Source organism: Mus musculus, chromosome 9, assembly GCF_000001635.26.
Source record: "Mus musculus strain C57BL/6J chromosome 9, GRCm38.p6 C57BL/6J".
In the NCBI taxonomy this organism is placed as follows: Eukaryota; Metazoa; Chordata; class Mammalia; order Rodentia; family Muridae; genus Mus; species Mus musculus.
In genome coordinates this window covers 117,879,823-117,885,152 of record NC_000075.6, presented here as the reverse complement: position 1 = coordinate 117,885,152, position 5,330 = coordinate 117,879,823, and the positions used below count along the sequence as shown (strand labels likewise).

General features: G+C 45.9%; 1 long non-coding RNA gene across 2 annotated transcripts; it reads left to right on the top strand.

Annotated features, from left to right (window-relative positions):
• The first annotated feature begins 1,471 nt into the window (after positions 1-1,471).
• On the top strand, positions 1,472-5,122 carry LOC108167721. 2 transcript variants are annotated; one of them, XR_001779371.2, is made up of 4 exons: positions 1,472-1,604; positions 1,755-1,893; positions 3,051-3,374; positions 4,433-5,084. It is a non-coding gene; the product is annotated as an uncharacterized LOC108167721 (long non-coding RNA). The 2 variants fall into 2 exon arrangements; XR_003948088.1 differs by having other exon boundaries at positions 1,486-1,893; positions 4,433-5,122.
• The last annotated feature ends 208 nt before the right edge of the window (positions 5,123-5,330 follow it).

Below are 5,330 nucleotides of genomic sequence, written 5' to 3'. Positions count from 1 at the left end.
TTTCAAAAAAAAAAATGCACAAACCAAACCAAAACACCAAAACCCAAACAACAACACGTAAAACCACGGGGAAGGGAAGGTCTCAGTGTTCTAGCTCGAACACTCCAGTTCCAGACCAGCTACCCACAAAGATCATCCTGAGTGTCGTATCCACCAGGCGCTGGTGCACGCCTCTTCCTGGGTGACACAAGTAGCTGTGTATTTACTCCAGAGGATGGTACTGACAGACTGAGGAGGAGATTTCATTGAAGCCCAGCGTCTAAACCAGGAGTTACTGGTTTTTATTTGTAAGAAATTTCTCATGTTTGGTGGTGGTGGTGGTGGGGGAGGGGGGGGTGGGCTGCTTGGCTCAAGTCTCTGTGGAATCTGATGCCGCCACAGCTATTGTTAAGTGCTTATAGTACCTCTGAAGTGGAGGTGCCTCCTGAGCCATGTGAGTGCCATAAAATAACACCCTCCCCTGTGAAGAAGGGTTAATGGGTCCCATCTCATGAGAGTCTTGCAGATCTTCAAGACGGTGATGTCCTTTCATCGGACATGTAATAACTCCCCATAGGTGCCTTACTGGAGCTGCCTGTAGGATCCTAAGGACAATCTCTGGCTGCTGGAATGCTGGAGTGCACTGTATAGTCTTTGCTTTCCTGGTTCTCTGACAGTCATTTTTAGTGTACTCTGTCTCTGTTGCTGGTGGGTGTGGAAGTGTATGTGTATGTATGTGTGCATGTGGAGGGCTCAGGACAACCTTGGTTGTAAAAGGGCATGAGGGGGGCGGTGTGGAATTGGTGGTGATTGTCCAGGGAATTCCTGAATTTAGTCCAAAGCATGAAGAATTGAATCAAGCTGCAGAGAGAGAGAGAGAGAGAGAGAGAGAGAGAGAGAGAGAGAGAGAGAGAGAGAAACTAACAACTTCACACATTAGAGCTAGAAGAACCCTAAGTCTGGAAGCCCTTAAAACAATTCAGGCTTCTGGTGTTTTATCAGGGTCCCTCTTGACACCTGCCCCATGTCTACCCATCATTCTTTCTTCCAATGTCGGCTGGGAACAAGAAGCAGCCATCTCAGGAAGCCTGCTTACAGTCTCTTAGTCTACCCATATCCCTCCAGCTGTAGCTCAGCAACACTGTTTCTTCCTTTAGAGACAGGGTCTATTCTGGCTCACTTTACTCTGATTTGACACAAGTCAGAGTCATTTGGGAAGAGGAAACTTCAATTGAAAAAATGTCCTCACCAGATTGTCTGTGGAGAAACATGTGCTCTTCCTTCCTTCCTTCCTTCCTTCCTTCCTTCCTTCCTTCCTTTATTCCTTCCTTCCCTCCCTCCCTCCTTTCTCTCTCTCTCTCTTTCTTTCTTTCTTTCTTTCTTTCTTTCTTTCTTTCTTTCTTTCTTTCTTTCTCTCCTTTCTTTCAAGATTTATTTATTTATTTATGTATTTATTTATTTACTGTATTTGAGTACACTGTCGCTGTCTTCAGACACACCAGAAGAGGGCATCGGATTCCATTACAGACAGTTTGTGAGCCAACATGTGCTTGCTTGGACTTGAACTCAGGACCTCTGGAAGAGCAATCAGTGCCCTTAACTGCTGATCCATCTGTCCAGCCCTGGTACATCTTCTTGATGGGTGTGGGAAGGCCCAGTTCACTCTGGGTGGTGCCATCCCTAGGCTGGTGGTCCTGGAGGCTGTAAGAAAGCAGGCTGAGCAGGCCATGAGGCATAAGCCGGTAATCAGTCCCCCTCTGTGACTTCCGTGCCAGCTCCTTCCCTGCTCCAGTTCCTGCCTCGACGTCTTCCTCAGCAACGGAGTGTGACCTGAGAATTCTGAGATGAAATAACCCCTTCCGTCCCCCAAGTTGTTTTTGATCATGGTGTTTTATCACAGTAATAGAACCTAAGGTAAGATCTTTCACTGCCTGGCAAGGACGCTCCAGGGACCCCCAGCCTCTGTTTCCGGCATTGGCTTTAGAAGTTTAAGAGCCACCACCGCAGGCTGCTCTGCAGGGCTCTAGTGGTCAACCTTATGCTTGCAAGACAAGTTCTTTATTGACTGAGCAGTCTCCTAGCCTTGTATCTATTGTTTTAAAGGTGAACTCTACCATCTGCTTTATCCCCGTGTCTCGTGGGCCACAAAGAACCTAGTCAACAAAACCAACATAGTGAAACGTATTTCATAAGTAATAGGGTCCCAAGCTAGGAGGCCCAGACACTACAGCACTCAGGCCGTAGACGGGATCAGAAGCAAGCACACAGGGAATGCCTGCTCCATGTTGGTACCATGAAGCTCCACTAAGCCGACTGAGACAGCTTTGCTCTACAATGCCTGGGCAGGCTGTGACTGCTCTCTGCTCTTCAGACCAAAGAGTCCTGAAAGATCTGATGATGACATGGAAACCAAAGTTTAGAGTCCGTGGGTGGTGGTGGTTTAATTTTTAAATTTAATATATCACCATGAGTGCATGCATATGAGCATGCGTGCCTCTCCCTCCTCCCCCCCCCCCGTCGTGTGTGTGTGTGTGTGTGTGTGTGTGTGTGTGTGTGTGTGTGTATGTGTGTGTGTGTGTGTGTTAAGGACACACATACCACAGTATGCCTGTGGATGTCAGAGGGATGACAACTGTGTGGATCTGGCTCTCACAGTATGATAAAGAATGTTCACTTTAGTCGGGCAGTGGTGGCACACTCCTTTAGTCCCAGCACTTGGGAGGCAGAGGCAGGCAGACTTCTGAGATCAAGGCCAGCCTGGTCTACAGAGTGAGTTCCAGGACAGCCAGGGCTACACAGAGAAAAAAAGTGTTTACTTTGGCAGCTGAGCCATCTCCTCAGAACTAAGTCTTTCCTCACTCATTTTATTATTAATTAATTAATTTCTGTGGATTCATCTGTGGCAGTCTGAGGACAACTTGCACGAGCGGGTTCTCTCCTTTCACCATGTGGAGCCCAGAGGTGAACTCAGGTTGTCAGGTCTGGTGGCAGGGGCCTTTAGCATCTGAGCCACCTTGAGGGCCTTTCACATCATCTTTACACTTCCTTCTGTCTCCTTTATTATTTTTAAGGCGGATTGATGTGAAAAATGAGGAAGCCTACGGCACCGGAGAATCAGAGGGCCGGGTGCGATAGATATTAAGATGAGTACGTGCAAGTCTGGATGCTCTGTGGTGTCCGAGCTCCCAGCATGTCCCCAGGTCAAGCTGAGGACACGGAATCCCCGGAATTTTCTTTCCTGAGGACAACAACCGTGGCCTATTTATTGGCTTCAGTTGCTATGAAGTGACCGCGCCACCGAAGGGAAGCTGGTGCCCTTAGCTCTACCCAATCCTCTGGAGGAATCACCATGAATCTCCCAACAGCAAATCTTAGCTGGGGATGCACAGAGCTGGGTGAGCCATTTTCCTAGTGTTTGTCTCCCTTCCTTAGATGAGCTGGGACTGCTCTGGCTTAGAAGCAGTGTGTGTCACCTAGTGAGGTGTGTGTACATGCGTGTGCGTGCGTGTGAGAGTGTGTGTGTGCGGGTGCTGACTTTAACACTCTTCTCATTCTTAAACAGGGATTGTTTAGTCTTTTTTGTCTATGTCTCATTGCCTGTCCTCCCTTTCCTCTTAACCCCTCTCATGGTCCCTGTTCCATCAGTTCCACAGATCAGATACTTACAGTCAGACTCATTGTTGAGTTCAGTTCTGCTTGAGCTTTTATTCAGTGTTCTCTGGCTTGATGGCCTCTCTCATTGTGTGTTTCACCCTCCATGTGGAGGGTGATCCTCATGACCTGGTGTTTACTCCCAACACACACATTTCCCCCTGTGCACCGAGATGCCTCGGCTCGCGGGCGTCTTGATGTCTCCTCTACCCTGAATCCATTCTGCAGTCTTTTGTCCTTAAAGCAGTTAATGTGCCCCATGCCTGCTGACGTTTGAAAGGCTGCAAAATCAAAGCCACACAGTTATGAATGCTATGAAAGAGGTTTTGACAACTTTTTGGTGGCATTTAATTCAAGTTACACTCTTCTCATTCAAAATAATAAGCATAATGTTACTTATTATGCAAATTAGGTGGCAAAGCAGATGTTTTTCATCTTGGTGAATTCAGCAGGGATTAATACATACAAAGCAGGGTAGGACGGGCAAGTGTTCAACCTGGGGACAACATGGGAGAGGCTCAGCAGGAGGAAGGATGGTCACGTCGGAACTGTGTTGTCCAACACACTGGAGCCACTGACCATATGAAGCTACTTAAGTGTAAATCAATTAGAAAGAAATCAAATTAAAATCCAGTTTCTGAGTCACACTAGCCATAACTCATGTACTCACAGCCACATTTGGGAAGGAGGCTCCCTACTGAAACTCACAAAGAGCATTTCTATCATCAAAGAAAGTTCCAGTGGACAGTGATGCTAACCTCAGATGGAATGAGCAATGTTGATAGGATTTTCTTGTCAACAGGAGCATCGTCCACAGGAGTGAGTTCTAGAGGGTCCTGAAGAACTCCATATCATCAGACTACAGAGACACCTGCACACCCGAGTTTACTGCAGCACTTGTCCCTGTAGCTAAGGTGGAACCAACTTAGTGCCCAGCATCACCGAATACGTAAGGAAAATGTGTATACACTCAATGGAAGTTTTCACACAGTTATATCCTTTGTGGAAAATGAACACAACGGAGACAATCAGATTAAACGAATTAAACCAGTCTCAGAACCGAAAGACAGATTTTGTATGTTTACCCGCATTTCTAGTCCCTGGATTTTATACAGTCATAAATAATCATGATTATATAGATTAAGAGCACAAGTGAAGTGAAGTAAGGGAACAGGGGTGGATCAATGAAAGGAGGGGCGAAGAAAGGGACCCTGGGGCCAGGCCAAGTGCTCAGCACACAATGAATACGTGTCAGAAACTAAAAACAATATATACCATAAACATATATATAGTATATGTAAACTATACATACTGTTTATATGTGTATATATTTAAAGCAATTTTATATACTTACATTTAAAACAATTTTTATATATTGTTTATATATTATAAACAAATATTATCTAAACAATATATAAATATATGTGTGTATAATATTGTTTAATATAATATGTATGTATATAATGTATATGTATTAAAGTGTTCTTTGTATTACAGAGTTGTGAGGATTCTGGATGGGGTAGGATCAGGTTGGTGGGTAACGGTTCTCTGCGTCTTACATTTGCCTGCTGCAGTTGAGCTTCTGAAGGCTTGCAGGCTGGCTGGCTACCAGGGACCCTTGAACTGCAGGTGCTGATTTGAAGGATGCTGCAGGGAGGATCCCAAGGCCCAGGGATGCTACAGCGCTTGTCCCTGATTCC